The following is a 25,120-nucleotide window of genomic DNA, read 5'->3' as shown; positions in this document are numbered from 1 at the left end:
CACTTCCACATGCACTTCCACATCCACTTCCACATGCACATCCACATGCACTTCCACATCCACTTCCACATCCACTTCCACATGAACTTCCACATGCACTTCCACATCCACATGAACTTCCACATGCACTTCCAAATCCCCTTGAACTTCCACATACACTTCCACATCCACATGAACTTCCACATGCACTTCCACATCCACATGATCTTCCACATGCACTTCCACATCCACAGGAACTTCCACATGCACATCCACTTCCACATGCACTTCAACATGCACTTCCACATCCACAAGCAATTCCACATCCACATGAACTTCCACATCCACTTTCACATCCACTTCCACATGCACTTACACATGAACTTTCACATCCAAATCCACATGCACTTCCACATGAACTTCCACATCCACATGCACTTCCACATGCACTTCCACATCCACTTCCACATGCACATCCACATGCACTTCCACATCCACATGAACTTCCACATGCACTTCCAAATCCCCTTGAACTTCCACATACACTTCCACATCCACATGCAATTCCACATCCACATGAACTTCCACATGCACATCCACTTCCAAATGCACTTCAACATGCACTTCCACATCCACATGCAATTCCACATCCACATGAACTTCCACATGCACATCCACTTCCAAATGCACTTCAACATACACTTCCACATCCACATGCAATTCCACATCCACATGAACTTCCACATGCACATCCTCTTCCAAATGCACTTCAATATGCACTTCCATATCCACATGAACTTCCACATGCACTTCCACATCCACATGCACATGCACTTCCACATCCACATGCACATCCATATCCACTTCCACATGCACTTCCACATCCACATGCACTTCCACATGCACATGCACTTCCACATGCACATGAACTTCCACATCCACATGAACTTCCTCTTCCACACGCACTTCCACATGCACTTCCACATCCACATGCACTTCCACATGCACTTCCACATCCACTTCCACATGCACATCCACATGCACTTCCACATTCACATCCACTTCCACATCCACATGAACTTCCACATACACTTCCACATGCACTTCCACATCCAGGTTAACTTCCACATGCACTTCCACTTCCACATGAACTTCCACCTGCACTTCCACATGCACTTCCACATGCACTTCCACATCCACTTTCACATCCACTTCCACATGCACTTCCACATCCACTTCCACATCCACTTTCACATCCACTTCCACATGCACTTCCACATGAACTTTCACATCCACTTCCACATGCACTTCCACATGAACTTCCAAATGCACTTCCAAATCCACATGAACTTCCACATGCACTTCCACATGCACTTCCACATCTACATTAACTTCCACATGCACTTCCACATGCACTTCCACATCCACATGCACTTCCACATGCACTTCCACATCCACATGAACTTCCACATGCACATCCACATGCACTTCTACATGCACTTCCACATCCACAGGAACTTCCACATGCACTTCCACATGCACTTCCACATCTACATGACCTTCCACATGCACTTCCACATGCACTTCCACATCTACATGAACTTCCACATGCACTTCCACATGCACACGAACTTCCACATCCACATGAACTTCCTCTTCCACATACACTTCTGCATGCACGTCCACATCCACATGCACATGCACTTCCACATGCACTTCCACATCCACTTCCACATACACATCCACATGCACTTCCACATCCACATCCACTTCCACATCCACATGCACTTCCACATGCACTTCCACATCCACATGAACTTCCACATGCACTTCCACATCCACATGAACTTCCACATCCACATGAACTTCCACATGCACTTCCACATCCACATGAACTTCCACATGCACTTCCAAATCCACATGAACTTCCACATGAACTTCCACATCCAAATGAACTTCCACATGAACTTCCACATCCACATGAACTTCCACATGCACTTCCACATCCACATGATCTTCCACATGCACTTCCACATCCACATGAACTTCCACATGCACATCCACTTCCACATGCACTTCAACATGCACTTCCACATCCACATGCAATTCCACATCCACATGAACTTCCACATGCACTTCCACATCCACGTGCACTTCCACATCCACATGCTCTTCCACATGCACTTCCACATCAACATGCACTTCCACATCCACAGGCACTTCCACATCCACATGCACTTCCACATGCACTTCCACATCCACATGCACTTCCATATGTACTTCCACATCCACATGCACTTCCACATGCACTTCCACATCCACTTCCACATGCACATCCACATGCACTTCCACATCCACTTCCACATCCACTTCCACATGAACTTCCACATGCACTTCCACATCCACATGAACTTCCACATGCACTTCCAAATCCCCTTGAACTTCCACATACACTTCCACATCCACATGAACTTCCACATGCACTTCCACATCCACATGATCTTCCACATGCACTTCCACATCCACAGGAACTTCCACATGCACATCCACTTCCACATGCACTTCAACATGCACTTCCACATCCACAAGCAATTCCACATCCACATGAACTTCCACATCCACTTTCACATCCACTTCCACATGCACTTACACATGAACTTTCACATCCAAATCCACATGCACTTCCACATGAACTTCCACATCCACATCCACATGCACTTCCACATGCACTTCCACATCCACTTCCACATGCACATCCACATGCACTTCCACATCCACATGAACTTCCACATGCACTTCCAAATCCCCTTGAACTTCCACATACACTTCCACATCCACATGCAATTCCACATCCACATGAACTTCCACATGCACATCCACTTCCAAATGCACTTCAACATGCACTTCCACATCCACATGCAATTCCACATCCACATGAACTTCCACATGCACATCCTCTTCCAAATGCACTTCAATATGCACTTCCATATCCACATGAACTTCCACATGCACTTCCACATCCACATGCACATCCATATCCACTTCCACATGCACTTCCACATCCACATGCACTTCCACATGCACATGCACTTCCACATGCACATGAACTTCCACATCCACATGAACTTCCTCTTCCACACGCACTTCCACATGCACTTCCACATCCACATGCACTTCCACATGCACTTCCACATCCACTTCCACATGCACATCCACATGCACTTCCACATTCACATCCACTTCCACATCCACATGAACTTCCACATGCACTTCCACATGCACTTCCACATGCACTTCCACATCCACTTCCACATCCACAAGAACTTCCACATGCACTTCCACATCTACATTAACTTCCACATGCACTTCCACATCCACATGCACTTCCACATGCACTTCCACATCCACATGAACTTCCACATGCACATCCACATGCACTTCTACATGCACTTCCAAATCCACAGGAACTTCCACATGCACTTCCACATGCACTTCCACATCTACATGACCTTCCACATGCACTTCCACATGCACTTCCACATCTACATGAACTTCCACATGCACTTCCACATGCACATGAACTTCCACATCCACATGAACTTCCTCTTCCATATACACTTCTGCATGCACTTCCACATCCACATGCACATGCACTTCCTAATGCACTTCCACATCCACTTCCACATCCACATGCACTTCCACATGCACTTCCACATCCACATGAACTTCCACATGCACTTCCACATCCACATGAACTTCCACATCCACATGAACTTCCACATGCACTTCAACATCCACATGAACTTCCACATGCACTTCCAAATCCACATGAACTTCCACATGAACTTCCACATCCACATGAACTTCCACATGAACTTCCACATCCACATGAACTTCCACATGCACATCCACTTCCACATGCACTTCAACATGCACTTCCACATCCACATGCAATTCCACATCCACATGAACTTCCACATGCACTTCCACATCCACATGCACTTCCACATCCACATGAACTTCCACATGCACTTCCAAATCCCCTTGAACTTCCACATACACTTCCACATCCACATGCAATTCCACATCCACATGAACTTCCACATGCACATCCACTTCCAAATGCACTTCAATATGCACTTCCATATCCACATGAACTTCCACATGCACTTCCACATCCACATGCACATGCACTTCCACATCCACATGCACATCCATATCCACTTCCACATGCACTTCCACATCCACATGCACTTCCACATCCACATGCACTTCCACATCCACATGCACTTCCACATCCACATGCACTTCCACATGCACTTCCACATCCACATGCACTTCCACATCCACATGCACTTCCACATGTACTTCCACATCCACATGCACTTCCACATGCACTTCCACATCCACTTCCACATGCACATCCACACGCACTTCCACATGCACTTCCAAATCCCCTTGAACTTCCACATACACTTCCACATCCACATGCAATTCCACATCCACATGAACTTCCACATGCATATCCACTTCCAAATGCACTTCAACATGCACTTCCACATCCACATGCAATTCCACATCCACATGAACTTCCACATCCACATGAACTTCCTCTTCCACATGCACTTCCACATGCACTTCCACATCCACATGCACATGCACTTCCACATGCACTTCCACATGCATTTCCACATCCACTTCCATATCCACATGCACTTCCACATCCACTTCCACATCCACATGCACTTCCACATAAACTTCCACATCCACATGAACTTCCACATGCACTTCCACATCCACATGAACTTCCACATGCACTTCCACATCCACACGCAATTCCACATCCACATGAACTTCCACATGCACTTCCACATCCACATGCACTTCCACATGTACTTCCACATCCACATGCACTTCCACATGCACTTCCACATCCACTTCCACATGCACATCCACATGCACTTCCACATCCACATGAACTTCCACATGCACTTCCAAATCCCCTTGAACTTCCACATACACTTCCACATCCACATGCAATTCCACATCCACATGAACTTCCACATGCACATCCACTTCCAAATGCACTTCAACATGCACTTCCACATCCACATGCAATTCCACATCCACATGAACTTCCACATGCACATCCACTTCCAAATGCACTTCAACATACACTTCCACATCCACATGCAATTCCACATCCACATGAACTTCCACATGCACATCCTCTTCCAAATGCACTTCAATATGCACTTCCATATCCACATGAACTTCCACATGCACTTCCACATCCACATGCACATGCACTTCCACATCCACATGCACATCCATATCCACTTCCACATGCACTTCCACATCCACATGCACTTCCACATGCACATGCACTTCCACATGCACATGAACTTCCACATCCACATGAACTTCCTCTTCCACACGCACTTCCACATGCACTTCCACATCCACATACACTTCCACATGCACTTCCACATCCACTTCCACATGCACATCCACATGCACTTCCACATTCACATCCACTTCCACATCCACATGAACTTCCACATGCACTTCCACATCCACATGCACTTCCACATCCACATGAACTTCCACATGCACTTTCACATCCACTTCCACATGCACTTCCACACCCACATGAACTTCCACATACACTTCCACATGCACTTCCACATCCAGGTTAACTTCCACATGCACTTCCACTTCCACATGAACTTCCACCTGCACTTCCACATGCACTTCCACATGCACTTCCACATCCACTTTCACATCCACTTCCACATGCACTTCCACATCCACTTCCACATCCACTTTCACATCCACTTCCACATGCACTTCCACATGAACTTTCACATCCACTTCCACATGCACTTCCACATGAACTTCCAAATGCACTTCCACATCCACATGAACTTCCACATGCACTTCCACATGCACTTCCACATCTACATTAACTTCCACATGCACTTCCACATGCACTTCCACATCCACATGCACTTCCACATGCACTTCCACATCCACATGAACTTCCACATGCACATCCACATGCACTTCTACATGCACTTCCACATCCACAGGAACTTCCACATGCACTTCCACATGCACTTCCACATCTACATGACCTTCCAGATGCACTTCCACATGCACTTCCACATCTACATGAACTTCCACATGCACTTCCACATGCACACGAACTTCCACATCCACATGAACTTCCTCTTCCACATACACTTCTGCATGCACGTCCACATCCACATGCACATGCACTTCCACATGCACTTCCACATCCACTTCCACATACACATCCACATGCACTTCCACATCCACATCCACTTCCACATCCACATGCACTTCCACATGCACTTCCACATCCACATGAACTTCCACATGCACTTCCACATCCACATGAACTTCCACATCCACATGAACTTCCACATGCACTTCCACATCCACATGAACTTCCACATGCACTTCCAAATCCACATGAACTTCCACATGAACTTCCACATCCAAATGAACTTCCACATGAACTTCCACATCCACATGAACTTCCACATGCACTTCCACATCCACATGATCTTCCACATGCACTTCCACATCCACATGAACTTCCACATGCACATCCACTTCCACATGCACTTCAACATGCACTTCCACATCCACATGCAATTCCACATCCACATGAACTTCCACATGCACTTCCACATCCACGTGCACTTCCACATCCACATGCTCTTCCACATGCACTTCCACATCAACATGCACTTCCACATCCACAGGCACTTCCACATCCACATGCACTTCCACATGCACTTCCACATCCACATGCACTTCCATATGTACTTCCACATCCACATGCACTTCCACATGCACTTCCACATCCACTTCCACATGCACATCCACATGCACTTCCACATCCACTTCCACATCCACTTCCACATGAACTTCCACATGCATTTCCACATCCACATGAACTTCCACATGCACTTCCAAATCCCCTTGAACTTCCACATACACTTCCACATCCACATGAACTTCCACATGCACTTCCACATCCACATGATCTTCCACATGCACTTCCACATCCACAGGAACTTCCACATGCACATCCACTTCCACATGCACTTCAACATGCACTTCCACATCCACAAGCAATTCCACATCCACATGAACTTCCACATCCACTTTCACATCCACTTCCACATGCACTTACACATGAACTTTCACATCCAAATCCACATGCACTTCCACATGAACTTCCACATCCACATCCACATGCACTTCCACATGCACTTCCACATCCACTTCCACATGCACATCCACATGCACTTCCACATCCACATGAACTTCCACATGCACTTCCAAATCCCCTTGAACTTCCACATACACTTCCACATCCACATGCAATTCCACATCCACATGAACTTCCACATGCACATCCACTTCCAAATGCACTTCAACATGCACTTCCACATCCACATGCAATTCCACATCCACATGAACTTCCACATGCACATCCACTTCCAAATGCACTTCAACATACACTTCCACATCCACATGCAATTCCACATCCACATGAACTTCCACATGCACATCCTCTTCCAAATGCACTTCAATATGCACTTCCATATCCACATGAACTTCCACATGCACTTCCACATCCACATGCACATGCACTTCCACATCCACATGCACATCCATATCCACTTCCACATGCACTTCCACATCCACATGCACTTCCACATGCACATGCACTTCCACATGCACATGAACTTCCACATCCACATGAACTTCCTCTTCCACACGCACTTCCACATGCACTTCCACATCCACATGCACTTCCACATGCACTTCCACATCCACTTCCACATGCACATCCACATGCACTTCCACATTCACATCCACTTCCACATCCACATGAACTTCCACATGCACTTCCACATCCACATGCACTTCCACATCCACATGAACTTCCACATGCACTTTCACATCCACTTCCACATGCACTTCCACACCCACATGAACTTCCACATACACTTCCACATGCACTTCCACATCCAGGTTAACTTCCACATGCACTTCCACTTCCACATGAACTTCCACCTGCACTTCCACATGCACATCCACATGCACTTCCACATCCACATGAACTTCCACATGCACTTCCAAATCCCCTTGAACTTCCACATACACTTCCACATCCACATGCAATTCCACATCCACATGAACTTCCACATGCACATCCACTTCCAAATGCACTTCAACATGCACTTCCACATCCACATGCAATTCCACATCCACATGAACTTCCACATGCACATCCACTTCCAAATGCACTTCAACATACACTTCCACATCCACATGCAATTCCACATCCACATGAACTTCCACATGCACATCCTCTTCCAAATGCACTTCAATATGCACTTCCATATCCACATGAACTTCCACATGCACTTCCACATCCACATGCACATGCACTTCCACATCCACATGCACATCCATATCCACTTCCACATGCACTTCCACATCCACATGCACTTCCACATGCACATGCACTTCCACATGCACATGAACTTCCACATCCACATGAACTTCCTCTTCCACACGCACTTCCACATGCACTTCCACATCCACATACACTTCCACATGCACTTCCACATCCACTTCCACATGCACATCCACATGCACTTCCACATTCACATCCACTTCCACATCCACATGAACTTCCACATGCACTTCCACATCCACATGAACTTCCACATGCACTTTCACATCCACTTCCACATGCACTTCCACACCCACATGAACTTCCACATACACTTCCACATGCACTTCCACATCCAGGTTAACTTCCACATGCACTTCCACTTCCACATGAACTTCCACCTGCACTTCCACATGCACTTCCACATGCACTTCCACATCCACTTTCACATCCACTTCCACATGCACTTCCACATCCACTTCCACATCCACTTTCACATCCACTTCCACATGCACTTCCACATGAACTTTCACATCCACTTCCACATGCACTTCCACATGAACTTCCAAATGCACTTCCACATCCACATGAACTTCCACATGCACTTCCACATGCACTTCCACATCTACATTAACTTCCACATGCACTTCCACATGCACTTCCACATCCACATGCACTTCCACATGCACTTCCACATCCACATGAACTTCCACATGCACATCCACATGCACTTCTACATGCACTTCCACATCCACAGGAACTTCCACATGCACTTCCACATGCACTTCCACATCTACATGACCTTCCACATGCACTTCCACATGCACTTCCACATCTACATGAACTTCCACATGCACTTCCACATGAACACGAACTTCCACATCCACATGAACTTCCTCTTCCACATACACTTCTGCATGCACGTCCACATCCACATGCACATGCACTTCCACATGCACTTCCACATCCACTTCCACATACACATCCACATGCACTTCCACATCCACATCCACTTCCACATCCACATGCACTTCCACATGCACTTCCACATCCACATGAACTTCCACATGCACTTCCACATCCACATGAACTTCCACATCCACATGAACTTCCACATGCACTTCCACATCCACATGAACTTCCACATGCACTTCCAAATCCACATGAACTTCCACATGAACTTCCACATCCAAATGAACTTCCACATGAACTTCCACATCCACATGAACTTCCACATGCACTTCCACATCCACAGGATCTTCCACATGCACTTCCACATCCACATGAACTTCCACATGCACATCCACTTCCACATGCACTTCAACATGCACTTCCACATCCACATGCAATTCCACATCCACATGAACTTCCACATGCACTTCCACATCCACGTGCACTTCCACATCCACATGCTCTTCCACATGCACTTCCACATCAACATGCACTTCCACATCCACAGGCACTTCCACATCCACATGCACTTCCACATGCACTTCCACATCCACATGCACTTCCATATGTACTTCCACATCCACATGCACTTCCACATGCACTTCCACATCCACTTCCACATGCACATCCACATGCACTTCCACATCCACTTCCACATCCACTTCCACATGAACTTCCACATGCACTTCCACATCCACATGAACTTCCACATGCACTTCCAAATCCCCTTGAACTTCCACATACACTTCCACATCCACATGAACTTCCACATGCACTTCCACATCCACATGATCTTCCACATGCACTTCCACATCCACAGGAACTTCCACATGCACATCCACTTCCACATGCACTTCAACATGCACTTCCACATCCACAAGCAATTCCACATCCACATGAACTTCCACATCCACTTTCACATCCACTTCCACATGCACTTACACATGAACTTTCACATCCAAATCCACATGCACTTCCACATGAACTTCCACATCCACATCCACATGCACTTCCACATGCACTTCCACATCCACTTCCACATGCACATCCACATGCACTTCCACATCCACATGAACTTCCACATGCACTTCCAAATCCCCTTGAACTTCCACATACACTTCCACATCCACATGCAATTCCACATCCACATGAACTTCCACATGCACATCCACTTCCAAATGCACTTCAACATGCACTTCCACATCCACATGCAATTCCACATCCACATGAACTTCCACATGCACATCCACTTCCAAATGCACTTCAACATACACTTCCACATCCACATGCAATTCCACATCCACATGAACTTCCACATGCACATCCTCTTCCAAATGCACTTCAATATGCACTTCCATATCCACATGAACTTCCACATGCACTTCCACATCCACATGCACATGCACTTCCACATCCACATGCACATCCATATCCACTTCCACATGCACTTCCACATCCACATGCACTTCCACATGCACATGCACTTCCACATGCACATGAACTTCCACATCCACATGAACTTCCTCTTCCACACGCACTTCCACATGCACTTCCACATCCACATGCACTTCCACATGCACTTCCACATCCACTTCCACATGCACATCCACATGCACTTCCACATTCACATTCACATCCACTTCCACATCCACATGAACTTCCACATGCACTTCCACATCCACATGCACTTCCACATCCACATGAACTTCCACATGCACTTTCACATCCACTTCCACATGCACTTCCACACCCACATGAACTTCCACATACACTTCCACATGCACTTCCACATCCAGGTTAACTTCCACATGCACTTCCACTTCCACATGAACTTCCACCTGCACTTCCACATGCACATCCACATGCACTTCCACATCCACATGAACTTCCACATGCACTTCCAAATCCCCTTGAACTTCCACATACACTTCCACATCCACATGCAATTCCACATCCACATGAACTTCCACATGCACATCCACTTCCAAATGCACTTCAACATGCACTTCCACATCCACATGCAATTCCACATCCACATGAACTTCCACATGCACATCCACTTCCAAATGCACTTCAACATACACTTCCACATCCACATGCAATTCCACATCCACATGAACTTCCACATGCACATCCTCTTCCAAATGCACTTCAATATGCACTTCCATATCCACATGAACTTCCACATGCACTTCCACATCCACATGCACATGCACTTCCACATCCACATGCACATCCATATCCACTTCCACATGCACTTCCACATCCACATGCACTTCCACATGCACATGCACTTCCACATGCACATGAACTTCCACATCCACATGAACTTCCTCTTCCACACGCACTTCCACATGCACTTCCACATGCACTTCCACATCCACTTTCACATCCACTTCCACATGCACTTCCACATCCACTTCCACATCCACTTTCACATCCACTTCCACATGCACTTCCACATGAACTTTCACATCCACTTCCACATGCACTTCCACATGAACTTCCAAATGCACTTCCAAATCCACATGAACTTCCACATGCACTTCCACATGCACTTCCACATCTACATTAACTTCCACATGCACTTCCACATGCACTTCCACATCCACATGCACTTCCACATGCACTTCCACATCCACATGAACTTCCACATGCACATCCACATGCACTTCTACATGCACTTCCACATCCACAGGAACTTCCACATGCACTTCCACATGCACTTCCACATCTACATGACCTTCCACATGCACTTCCACATGCACTTCCACATCTACATGAACTTCCACATGCACTTCCACATGCACACGAACTTCCACATCCACATGAACTTCCTCTTCCACATACACTTCTGCATGCACGTCCACATCCACATGCACATGCACTTCCACATGCACTTCCACATCCACTTCCACATACACATCCACATGCACTTCCACATCCACATCCACTTCCACATCCACATGCACTTCCACATGCACTTCCACATCCACATGAACTTCCACATGCACTTCCACATCCACATGAACTTCCACATCCACATGAACTTCCACATGCACTTCCACATCCACATGAACTTCCACATGCACTTCCAAATCCACATGAACTTCCACATGAACTTCCACATCCAAATGAACTTCCACATGAACTTCCACATCCACATGAACTTCCACATGCACTTCCACATCCACATGATCTTCCACATGCACTTCCACATCCACATGAACTTCCACATGCACATCCACTTCCACATGCACTTCAACATGCACTTCCACATCCACATGCAATTCCACATCCACATGAACTTCCACATGCACTTCCACATCCACGTGCACTTCCACATCCACATGCTCTTCCACATGCACTTCCACATCAACATGCACTTCCACATCCACAGGCACTTCCACATCCACATGCACTTCCACATGCACTTCCACATCCACATGCACTTCCATATGTACTTCCACATCCACATGCACTTCCACATGCACTTCCACATCCACTTCCACATGCACATCCACATGCACTTCCACATCCACTTCCACATCCACTTCCACATGAACTTCCACATGCACTTCCACATCCACATGAACTTCCACATGCACTTCCAAATCCCCTTGAACTTCCACATACACTTCCACATCCACATGAACTTCCACATGCACTTCCACATCCACATGATCTTCCACATGCACTTCCACATCCACATGAACTTCCACATGCACATCCACTTCCACATGCACTTCAACATGCACTTCCACATCCACAAGCAATTCCACATCCACATGAACTTCCACATCCACTTTCACATCCACTTCCACATGCACTTACACATGAACTTTCACATCCAAATCCACATGCACTTCCACATGAACTTCCACATCCACTTCCACATGCACTTCCACATGAACTTTCAATTCCACTTCCACATGCACTTCCACATGAACTTCCACATCCACATGCACTTCCACATGCACTTCCACATCCACATGCACTTCCACATGCACTTCCACATCCACATGAACTTCCACATGCACATCCACTTCCACATGCACTTCCACATCTACATGAACTTCCACATGCACTTCCACTTCCAGATGCACTTCCACATGCACTTCCACATCTACATGAACTTCCAGATGAAATTCCACATGCACATGAACTTTCACATGCACATCCACATGCACTTCCACTTCCACATGAACTTCCACATGCACTTCCACATGCACTTCCACATGCACTTCCACATCCACTTCCACATCCACAAGAACTTCCACATGCACTTCCACATCTACATTAACTTCCACATGCACTTCCACATCCACATGCACTTCCACATGCACTTCCACATCCACATGAACTTCCACATGCACATCCACATGCACTTCTACATGCACTTCCAAATCCACAGGAACTTCCACATGCACTTCCACATGCACTTCCACATCTACATGACCTTCCACATGCACTTCCACATGCACTTCCACATCTACATGAACTTCCACATGCACTTCCACATGCACATGAACTTCCACATCCACATGAACTTCCTCTTCCATATACACTTCTGCATGCACTTCCACATCCACATGCACATGCACTTCCACATGCACTTCCACATCCACTTCCACATCCACATGCACTTCCACATGCACTTCCACATCCACATGAACTTCCACATGCACTTCCACATCCACATGAACTTCCACATCCACATGAACTTCCACATGCACTTCAACATCCACGTGAACTTCCACATGCACTTCCAAATCCACATGAACTTCCACATGAACTTCCACATCCACATGAACTTCCACATGAACTTCCACATCCACATGAACTTCCACATGCACTTCCACATCCACATGATCTTCCACATGCACTTCCACATCCACATGAACTTCCACATGCACATCCACTTCCACATGCACTTCAACATGCACTTCCACATCCACATGCAATTCCACATCCACATGAACTTCCACATGCACTTCCACATCCACATGCACTTCCACATCCACATGCACTTCCACATGCACTTCCACATCCACATGCACTTCCACATCCACATGCACTTCCACATCCACATGCACTTCCACATGCACTTCCACATCCACATGCACTTCCACATGTACTTCCACATCCACATGCACTTCCACATGCACTTCCACATCCACTTCCACATGCACATCCACACGCACTTCCACATGCACTTCCAAATCCCCTTGAACTTCCACATACACTTCCACATCCACATGCAATTCCACATCCACATGAACTTCCACATGCACATCCACTTCCAAATGCACTTCAACATGCACTTCCACATCCACATGCAATTCCACATCCACATGAACTTCCACATGCACATCCACTTCCAAATGCACTTCAACATACACTTCCACATCCACATGCAATTCCACATCCACATGAACTTCCACATGCACATCCACTTCCAAATGCACTTCAATATGCACTTCCATATCCACATGAACTTCCACATGCACTTCCACATCCACATGCACATGCACTTCCACATCCACATGCACGTCCACATCCACTTCCACATGCACTTCCACATCCACATGCACTTCCACATGCACATGCACTTCCACATGCACATGAACTTCCACATCCACATGAACTTCCTCTTCCACACGCACTTCCACATGCACTTCCACATCCACATGCACTTCCACATGCACTTCCACATCCACATCCTCATGCACATCCACATGCACTTCCACATCCACATGAACTTATACATCTACATGAACTTCCACATGCACTTCCACTTCCACTTCCACATGCACTTCCACATCACCATGAACTTCCACATGCACTTCCACTTCCACATGCACTTCCACATGCACTTCCACATCTACATGAACTTCCACATGCACTTCCACTTCCACATGCACTTCCACATGCACTTCCACATCTACATGAACTTCCACATCCACATGAACTTCCACATGCACATCCACATGCACTTCCACTTCCACATGAACTTCCACATGCACTTCCACATGCACATCCACATCCACATCCACTTCCACATCCACATGAACTTCCACATGCACTTCCACATCCACATGCACTTCCACATCCACATGAACTTCCACATGCACTTCCACATGCACTTCCACATCCACATGCACTTCCACATGCACTTCCACATCCACATGAACTTCCACATGCACTGCCACATGCACTTCCACATCTACATGCACTTCCACATCCACATGAACTTCCACATGCACTTCCACATCCACATGAACTTCCACATGCACTTCCACGTCTACATGCACTTCCACATCCACATGAACTTCCACATGCACTTCCACATCCACATGCACTTCCACATCCACTTTCACATCCACATCCACTTCCACATGAACTTCCACATCCACATCCACATGCACTTCCACATCCACATGAACTTCCACATGCACTTTCATATCCACCTGAACTTCCACATGCACTTCCACATGCACTGCCACATCGACATGCACTTCCACATGCACTTCCACATCCACATGAACTTCCACATGCACATCCACATGCACTTCCACATGCACTTCCACATCTACATGAACTTCCACATGCACTTCCACATGCACATGAACTTCCACATCCACATGAACTTCCTCTTCCACATGCACTTCCACATGCACTTCCACATCCACATGCACATGCACTTCCACATGCACTTCCACATGCACTTCCACATCCACTTCCATATCCACATGCACTTCCACATCCACTTCCACATCCACATGCACTTCCACATAAACTTCCACATCCACATGAACTTCCACATGCACTTCCACATCCACATGCACGTCCACATCCACTTCCACATGCACTTCCACATCCACATGCACTTCCACATGCACATGCACTTCCACATGCACATGAACTTCCACATCCACATGAACTTCCTCTTCCACACGCACTTCCACATGCACTTCCACATCCACATGCACTTCCACATGCACTTCCACATCCACATCCACATGCACATCCACATGCACTTCCACATCCACATGAACTTATACATCTACATGAACTTCCACATGCACTTCCACTTCCACTTCCACATGCACTTCCACATCTACATGAACTTCCACATGCACTTCCACTTCCACATGCACTTCCACATGCACTTCCACATCTACATGAACTTCCACATCCACATGAACTTCCACATGCACATCCACATGCACTTCCACTTCCACATGAACTTCCACATGCACTTCCACATGCACTTCCACATCCACATCCACTTCCACATCCACATGAACTTCCACATGCACTTCCACATCCACATGCACTTCCACATCCACATGAACTTCCACATGCACTTCCACATGCACTTCCACATGCACTTCCACATGCACTTCCACATGCACTTCCACATCCACATGAACTTCCACATGCACTGCCACATGCACTTCCACATCTACATGCACTTCCACATCCACATGAACTTCCACATGCACTTCCACATCCACATGAACTGCCACATGCACTTCCACATCTACATGCACTTCCACATCCACATGAACTTCCACATGCACTTCCACATGCACTTCCACATGCACTTCCACATGCACTTCCACATGCACTTCCACATCCACATGAACTTCCACATGAACTTCCACATGCACTTCCACGTCTACATGCACTTCCACATCCACATGAACTTCCACATGCATTTCCACATCCACATGCACTTCCACATCCACTTTCACATCCACATCCACTTCCACATGAACTTCCACATCCACATCCACATGCACTTCCACATCCACATGAACTTCCACATGCACTTTCATATCCACCTGAACTTCCACATGCACTTCCACATGCACTGCCACATCGACATGCACTTCCACATGCACTTCCACATGCACTTCCACATCCACATGAACTTCCACATGCACATCCACATGCACTTCCACATGCACTTCCACATCTACATGAACTTCCACATGCACATGAACTTCCTCTTCCACATGCACTTCCACATGCACTTCCACATGCACATGCACATGCACTTCCACATGCACTTCCACATGCACTTCCACATCCACTTCCATATCCACATGCACTTCCACATGCACATGAACTTCCTCTTCCACATGCACTTCCACATGCACTTCCACATGCACATGAACTTCCACATCCACATGAACTTCCTCTTCCACATGCACTTCCACATGCACTTCCACATCCACATGCACATGCACTTCCACATGCACTTCCACATGCACTTCCACATACACTTCCATATCCACATGCACTTCCACATCCACTTCCACATCCACATGCACTTCCACATAAACTTCCATATCCACATGAACGTCCACATGCACTTCCACATCCACATGAACTTCCACATGCACTTCCACATCCACACGCAAATCCACATCCACATGAACTTCCACATGCACTTCCACATCCACCTGCACTTCCACATGTACTTCCACATCCACATGCACTTCCACATGCACTTCCACATCCACTTCCACATGCACATCCACATGCACTTCCACATCCACTTCCACATCCACATGAACTTCCACATGCACTTCCAAATCCCCTTGAACTTCCACATACACTTCCACATCCACATGCAATTCCACATCCACATGAACTTCCACATGCACATCCACTTCCAAATGCACTTCAACATGCACTTCCACATCCACATGCAATTCCACATCCACATGAACTTCCACATGCACATCCACTTCCAAATGCACTTCAACATACACTTCCACATCCACATGCAATTCCACATCCACATGAACTTCCACATGCACATACACTTCCAAATGCACTTCAATATGCACTTCCATATCCACATGAACTTCCACATGCACTTCCACATCCACATGCACATGCACTTCCACATCCACATGCACGTCCACATCCACTTCCACATGCACTTCCACATCCACATGCACTTCCACATGCACATGCACTTCCACATGCACATGAACTTCCACATCCACATGAACTTCCTCTTCCACACGCACTTCCACATGCACTTCCACATCCACATGCACTTCCACATGCACTTCCACATCCACATCCACATGCACATCCACATGCACTTCCACATCCACATGAACTTATACATCTACATGAACTTCCACATGCACTTCCACTTCCACTTCCACATGCACTTCCACATCACCATGAACTTCCACATGCACTTCCACATCCACATGATCTTCCACATGCACTTCCACATCCACATGAACTTCCACATGCACATCCACATCCACTTCCATATCCACATGCACTTCCACATCCACTTCCACATCCACATGCACTTCCACATAAACTTCCACATCCACATGAACTTCCACATGCACTTCCACATCCACATGCACGTCCACATCCACTTCCACATGCACTTCCACATCCACATGCACTTCCACATGCACATGCACTTCCACATGCACATGAACTTCCACATCCACATGAACTTCCTCTTCCACACGCACTTCCACATGCACTTCCACATCCACATGCACTTCCACATGCACTTCCACATCCACATCCACATGCACATCCACATGCACTTCCACATCCACATGAACTTATACATCTACATGAACTTCCACATGCACTTCCACTTCCACTTCCACATGCACTTCCACATCACCATGAACTTCCACATGCACTTCCACTTCCACATGCACTTCCACATGCACTTCCACATCTACATGAACTTCCACATGCACTTCCACTTCCACATGCACTTCCACATGCACTTCCACATCTACATGAACTTCCACATCCACATGAACTTCCACATGCACATCCACATGCACTTCCACTTCCACATGAACTTCCACATGCACTTCCACATGCACTTCCACATCCACATCCACTTCCACATCCACATGAACTTCCACATGCACTTCCACATCCACATGCACTTCCACATCCACATGAACTTCCACATGCACTTCCACATGCACTTCCACATGCACTTCCACATGCACTTCCACATCCACATGAACTTCCACATGCACTGCCACATGCACTTCCACATCTACATGCACTTCCACATCCACATGAACTTCCACATGCACTTCCACATCCACATGAACTTCCACATGCACTTCCACGTCTACATGCACTTCCACATCCACATGAACTTCCACATGCATTTCCACATCCACATGCACTTCCACATCCACTTTCACATCCACATCCACTTCCACATGAACTTCCACATCCACATCCACATGCACTTCCACATCCACATGAACTTCCACATGCACTTTCATATCCACCTGAACTTCCACATGCACTTCCACATGCACTGCCACATCGACATGCACTTCCACATGCACTTCCACATGCACTTCCACATCCACATGAACTTCCACATGCACATCCACATGCACTTCCACATGCACTTCCACATCTACATGAACTTCCACATGCACTTCCACATGCACATGAACTTCCACATCCACATGAACTTCCTCTTCCACATGCACTTCCACATGCACTTCCACATCCACATGCACATGCACTTCCACATGCACTTCCACATGCACTTCCACATCCACTTCCATATCCACATGCACTTCCACATCCACTTCCACATCCACATGCACTTCCACATAAACTTCCACATCCACATGAACTTCCACATGCACTTCCACATCCACATGAACTTCCACATGCACTTCCACATCCACACGCAATTCCACATCCACATGAACTTCCACATGCACTTCCACATCCACATGCACTTCCACATGTACTTCCACTTCCACATGCACTTCCACATGCACTTCCACATCCACTTCCACATGCACATCCACATGCACTTCCACATCCACTTCCACATCCACATGAACTTCCACATGCACTTCCAAATCCCCTTGAACTTCCACATACACTTCCACATCCACATGCAATTCCACATCCACATGAACTTCCACATGCACATCCACTTCCAAATGCACTTCAACATGCACTTCCACATCCACATGCAATTCCACATCCACATGAACTTCCACATGCACATCCACTTCCAAATGCACTTCAATATGCACTTCCATATCCACATGAACTTCCACATGCACTTCCACATCCACATGCACATGCACTTCCACATCCACATGCACGTCCACATCCACTTCCACATGCACTTCCACATCCACATGCACTTCCACATGCACATGCACTTCCACATGCACATGAACTTCCACATCCACATGAACTTCCTCTTCCACACGCACTTCCACATGCACTTCCACATCCACATGCACTTCCACATGCACTTCCACATCCACATCCACATGCACATCCACATGCACTTCCACATCCATATGAACTTATACATCTACATGAACTTCCACATGCACTTCCACTTCCACTTCCACATGCACTTCCACATCACCATGAACTTCCACATGCACTTCCACTTCCACATGCACTTCCACATGCACTTCCACATCTACATGAACTTCCACATGCACTTCCACTTCCACATGCACTTCCACATGCACTTCCACATCTACATGAACTTCCACATCCACATGAACTTCCACATGCACATCCACATGCACTTCCACTTCCACATGAACTTCCACATGCACTTCCACATGCACTTCCACATCCACATCCACTTCCACATCCACATGAACTTCCACATGCACTTCCACATCCACATGCACTTCCACATCCACATGAACTTCCACATGCACTTCCACATGCACTTCCATATCCACATGCACTTCCACATGCACTTCCACATCCACATGAACTTCCACATGCACTGCCACATGCACTTCCACATCTACATGCACTTCCACATCCACATGAACTTCCACATGCACTTCCACGTCTACATGCACTTCCACATCCACATGAACTTCCACATGCACTTCCACATCCACATGCACTTCCACATCCACTTTCACATCCACATCCACTTCCACATGAACTTCCACATCCACATCCACATGCACTTCCACATCCACATGAACTTCCACATGCACTTTCATATCCACCTGAACTTCCACATGCACTTCCACATGCACTGCCACATCGACATGCACTTCCACATGCACTTCCACATCCACATGAACTTCCACATGCACATCCACATGCACTTCCACATGCACTTCCACATCTACATGAACTTCCACATGCACTTCCACATGCACATGAACTTCCACATCCACATGAACTTCCTCTTCCACATGCACTTCCACATGCACTTCCACATCCACATGCACATGCACTTCCACATGCACTTCCACATGCACTTCCACATCCACTTCCATATCCACATGCACTTCCACATCCACTTCCACATCCACATGCACTTCCACATAAACTTCCACATCCACATGAACTTCCACATGCACTTCCACATCCACATGAACTTCCACATGCACTTCCACATCCACACGCAATTCCACATCCACATGAACTTCCACATGCACTTCCACTTCCACATGCACTTCCACATGCTTTTCCACATCCAAATGCAATTCCACATCCACATGAACTTCCACATGCACTTCCACATCCACATGCACATGCACTTCCACATGCACTTCCACATCCACATGCACGTCCACATGCACATGCACATGCACTTCCACATGCACTTCCACATGCACATGAACTTCCACATCCACATGAACTTCCTCTTCCACATGCACTTCCACATGCACTTCCACAATTCAAATTCAAATTCACTTTATTTATCCGTTAGGAACTTCATTTGCAGGAGAAGTGCCAGTACGGGCCCGATAAAAACAATACATCCACAGACATTCAACAACATACAGCAATAATAAATACATTAAAAAACAATATAGTGGGCCTTTGATAGACCAAGGTCCACACAGTCATTTATTCAGCAGGCGGATGGAGGTCGGGAGGAAAGTGGAGGTCGCCCTCTTTGTCCCCAGAGGGAGGGACCTGAACCTGCGCCCTGACGGCACCAGGGCGTAGTGAGAGTGTAGAGTGTGTGAGGAGTCTGTGGAGATCTGGGTTCCTTTCCTCAGAACTCTGGTGTCATAGATGCTGCTGAGTGAGTCCTGCTCCTGACCAATGATCTTATTGCTGATTTTGATGATTTTATTGAGCATGTTGCGGTGGGTGAGAGTGAGTGTACCAAACCAGACAGTGATGTTGAATGTGAGGATGGATTCAATGAAACATTTATAGAAACAGGCGAGAATGGACGGGTGGACTTGGAGTTTGCGGAGTTTACGGAGAAAAAAGAGGCGTTGTTGACATTTTGAAAATATGTGTTCAGCATTGAGTTTGAATGTGAGTTTATGGTCGATTATGGAACCCAGGTATTTGTATGAATTAACCTTTTCTATTATTTCGTTGTTGACAGTGAGTGAGGGAGAACTGGAGTGGCCATGTTGGAAGTTGATGGTCATCTCTTTGGTCTTGGATACATTTAAGTCCAGACAGTTCTCCCGACACCACCGTGAGAATGAGTCCAGTTCAGTTTGCAGTGATCCCTGTGTGTTTGTAGTGTCCATGATAACTGTGTCGTCTGAGTACTTGATGTAGGTTATACCTGGGGTGGTGCTCCTGCAGTCGCTTGTGTACAGAGTGAAGAGAAGTGGAGAGATGACTGAACCTTGAGGAGAACCAGTGGATATTGTCCTGACAGCACTGAGGTGGCCGTTCACTCTGACCCTCTGATCCCTCTCCGTGAGGAAGGAAAGGACCCAGAGGATGAGGTGAGGGTTGGCGTTCATCTGGAGCAGCTTACGTCCCATGAGATGTGGCTGCACGGTGTTAAATGCACTTGAGAAATCCACGAAAACCAGGTTGACATGGGACTTGGGCTTTTCTAGGTGGGTGATGACACCATGTACCAGAGTGAGCACAGCATCATCCACCCCTCTCCGTGGCTGGTAGGCGAATTGCAGTGGGTCAGAGTGCATACCCACATCAGCCTGCAGCTGGGCCATGACGAGCCTTTCGAAGCTCTTCATGACCACAGGCCGATAGTTGTTGTTGGTGCTGGGGTTACTCTTCTTCGCCACTGGACAGATGATAGAGGACTTCCAGATGGAGGGGATGGAGTGTTCCGCGAGGGAACGGTTGAACAGGGAGCAGAGGACACCAGCCAGCTGACTGCAACAGCCCTTCAGCAGGCGCCCACTGATCTGATCCGGTCCGGGAGCCTTGTAGGGTTTAACCTGCCTCAGTACGCGCTCCACATCCACAGGCAGCAGCTGCAGGTCCTCAGTGGACTGGGACATAGAGACAAGCTCTGCAGAGAGCGTCTCCCTCTCCTGGGCGTAATCACACTGATCATGCCTGCAATAAAAGATGTTAAGATCCTCTGCCATGTGGACACACACCTCAGCAGAAAGCCCAGATGAGGTGGATTTGGAAGGGGAGCCCGGTCAGGGTTTTAACGCCCTGCCAGGCCTCTCTGGCCTTTCCATTGTTAAAAAGTCTCTCCACCCTGTCTTTATAAGCTCTCTTGGCAGTTTTAATTTCTTTGTTCAGTCTGTTTTGAATTAATTTACCTTCTAGCTTATTTCCTGAATTAAATGCTATTTTCTTTTCATTCAGGGTTGTTTTCAGTGATTTAGTTATCCAGGGCTTATTGTTCGAAAATACTTTAACGTTTTTTATTGGGACCAGCATCTCTACGCAAAAGGTGATGTATGATGTTACAACATCTGTGGCCTCTTCTAAAGTGTTGCCCTCAATGAGCAGCTCCCATTCTGTGCAGTCAATACACCCCTGGAGAGACATCTGCACTTCACTGTCCCATTGTTGGACCTGCTTCTTAACTACACCGTCCCTCTGTAGTTTAGTGCGGTATACTGGGACTAGGTGGATTGTGGTCTGCAGTACTGAGTGGTGGTTTCTTATAAGCTCTGTACGCATCCTTGACGTTGCCATAGCAGAGGTCGATTGTTTTATCGCCCCTAGTGGCGCAGGTAACGTACTGGTGGTAAGTGGGGAGCGTTTTATTCAGTCTGCAACCATTAAAATCTCCGAGTACAAACACAGGGGAGTCAGGGGAGGCAATCTCTAATCTCTGAACACAAGATGCAATGGTTTCTGATGCGCGCGTCACATTGCCAGAAGGGGGGATGTACACTAGCACTAGCGCGAGCTGACCAAAATCGCGGGGGAGATATTTGGGCCTGAAAGTCAGAGCGAGTAGTTCCACATCAGTTGTACAACAAGAGTCAGTGACAGCGGCCGTTCTACTCCACGCCTGGTTGATGTACACACAGACCCCGCCCCCGTGCTTCTTCTTGCTGCTCTCGGAGTCCCGGTCCAGACGCACAGGCGTCCCGAAGCCGCTGAGGGAGAGCTGTGAGTCTGCGATGGTGCTATCCAGCCAGGTCTCCGTTACGCAGATCAGACCTGCGTCTTTGTAAGCCCACTGACACGAGACGTTGGCGTGAAGCTCGTCCAGTTTATTGCGCAGAGATCGAACATTTGCGAGCAGAATGGTGGACATTTGGCTGCGCGGGAGAGATATTTCAGCCTCTGCCTCTTCCACATGCACTTCCACATGCACTTCCACTTCCACATGAACTTCCACATGCACTTCCACATCCACTTCCACATGCACATCCACATGCACTTCCACATCCACATCCACTTCCACATCCACATGAACTTCCACATGCA

This window comes from Gobius niger (genome assembly GCF_951799975.1).
Source record: "Gobius niger genome assembly, chromosome: 4".
In the NCBI taxonomy this organism is placed as follows: domain Eukaryota; kingdom Metazoa; phylum Chordata; class Actinopteri; order Gobiiformes; family Gobiidae; genus Gobius; species Gobius niger.
This window is presented reverse-complemented; position numbering follows the sequence as displayed.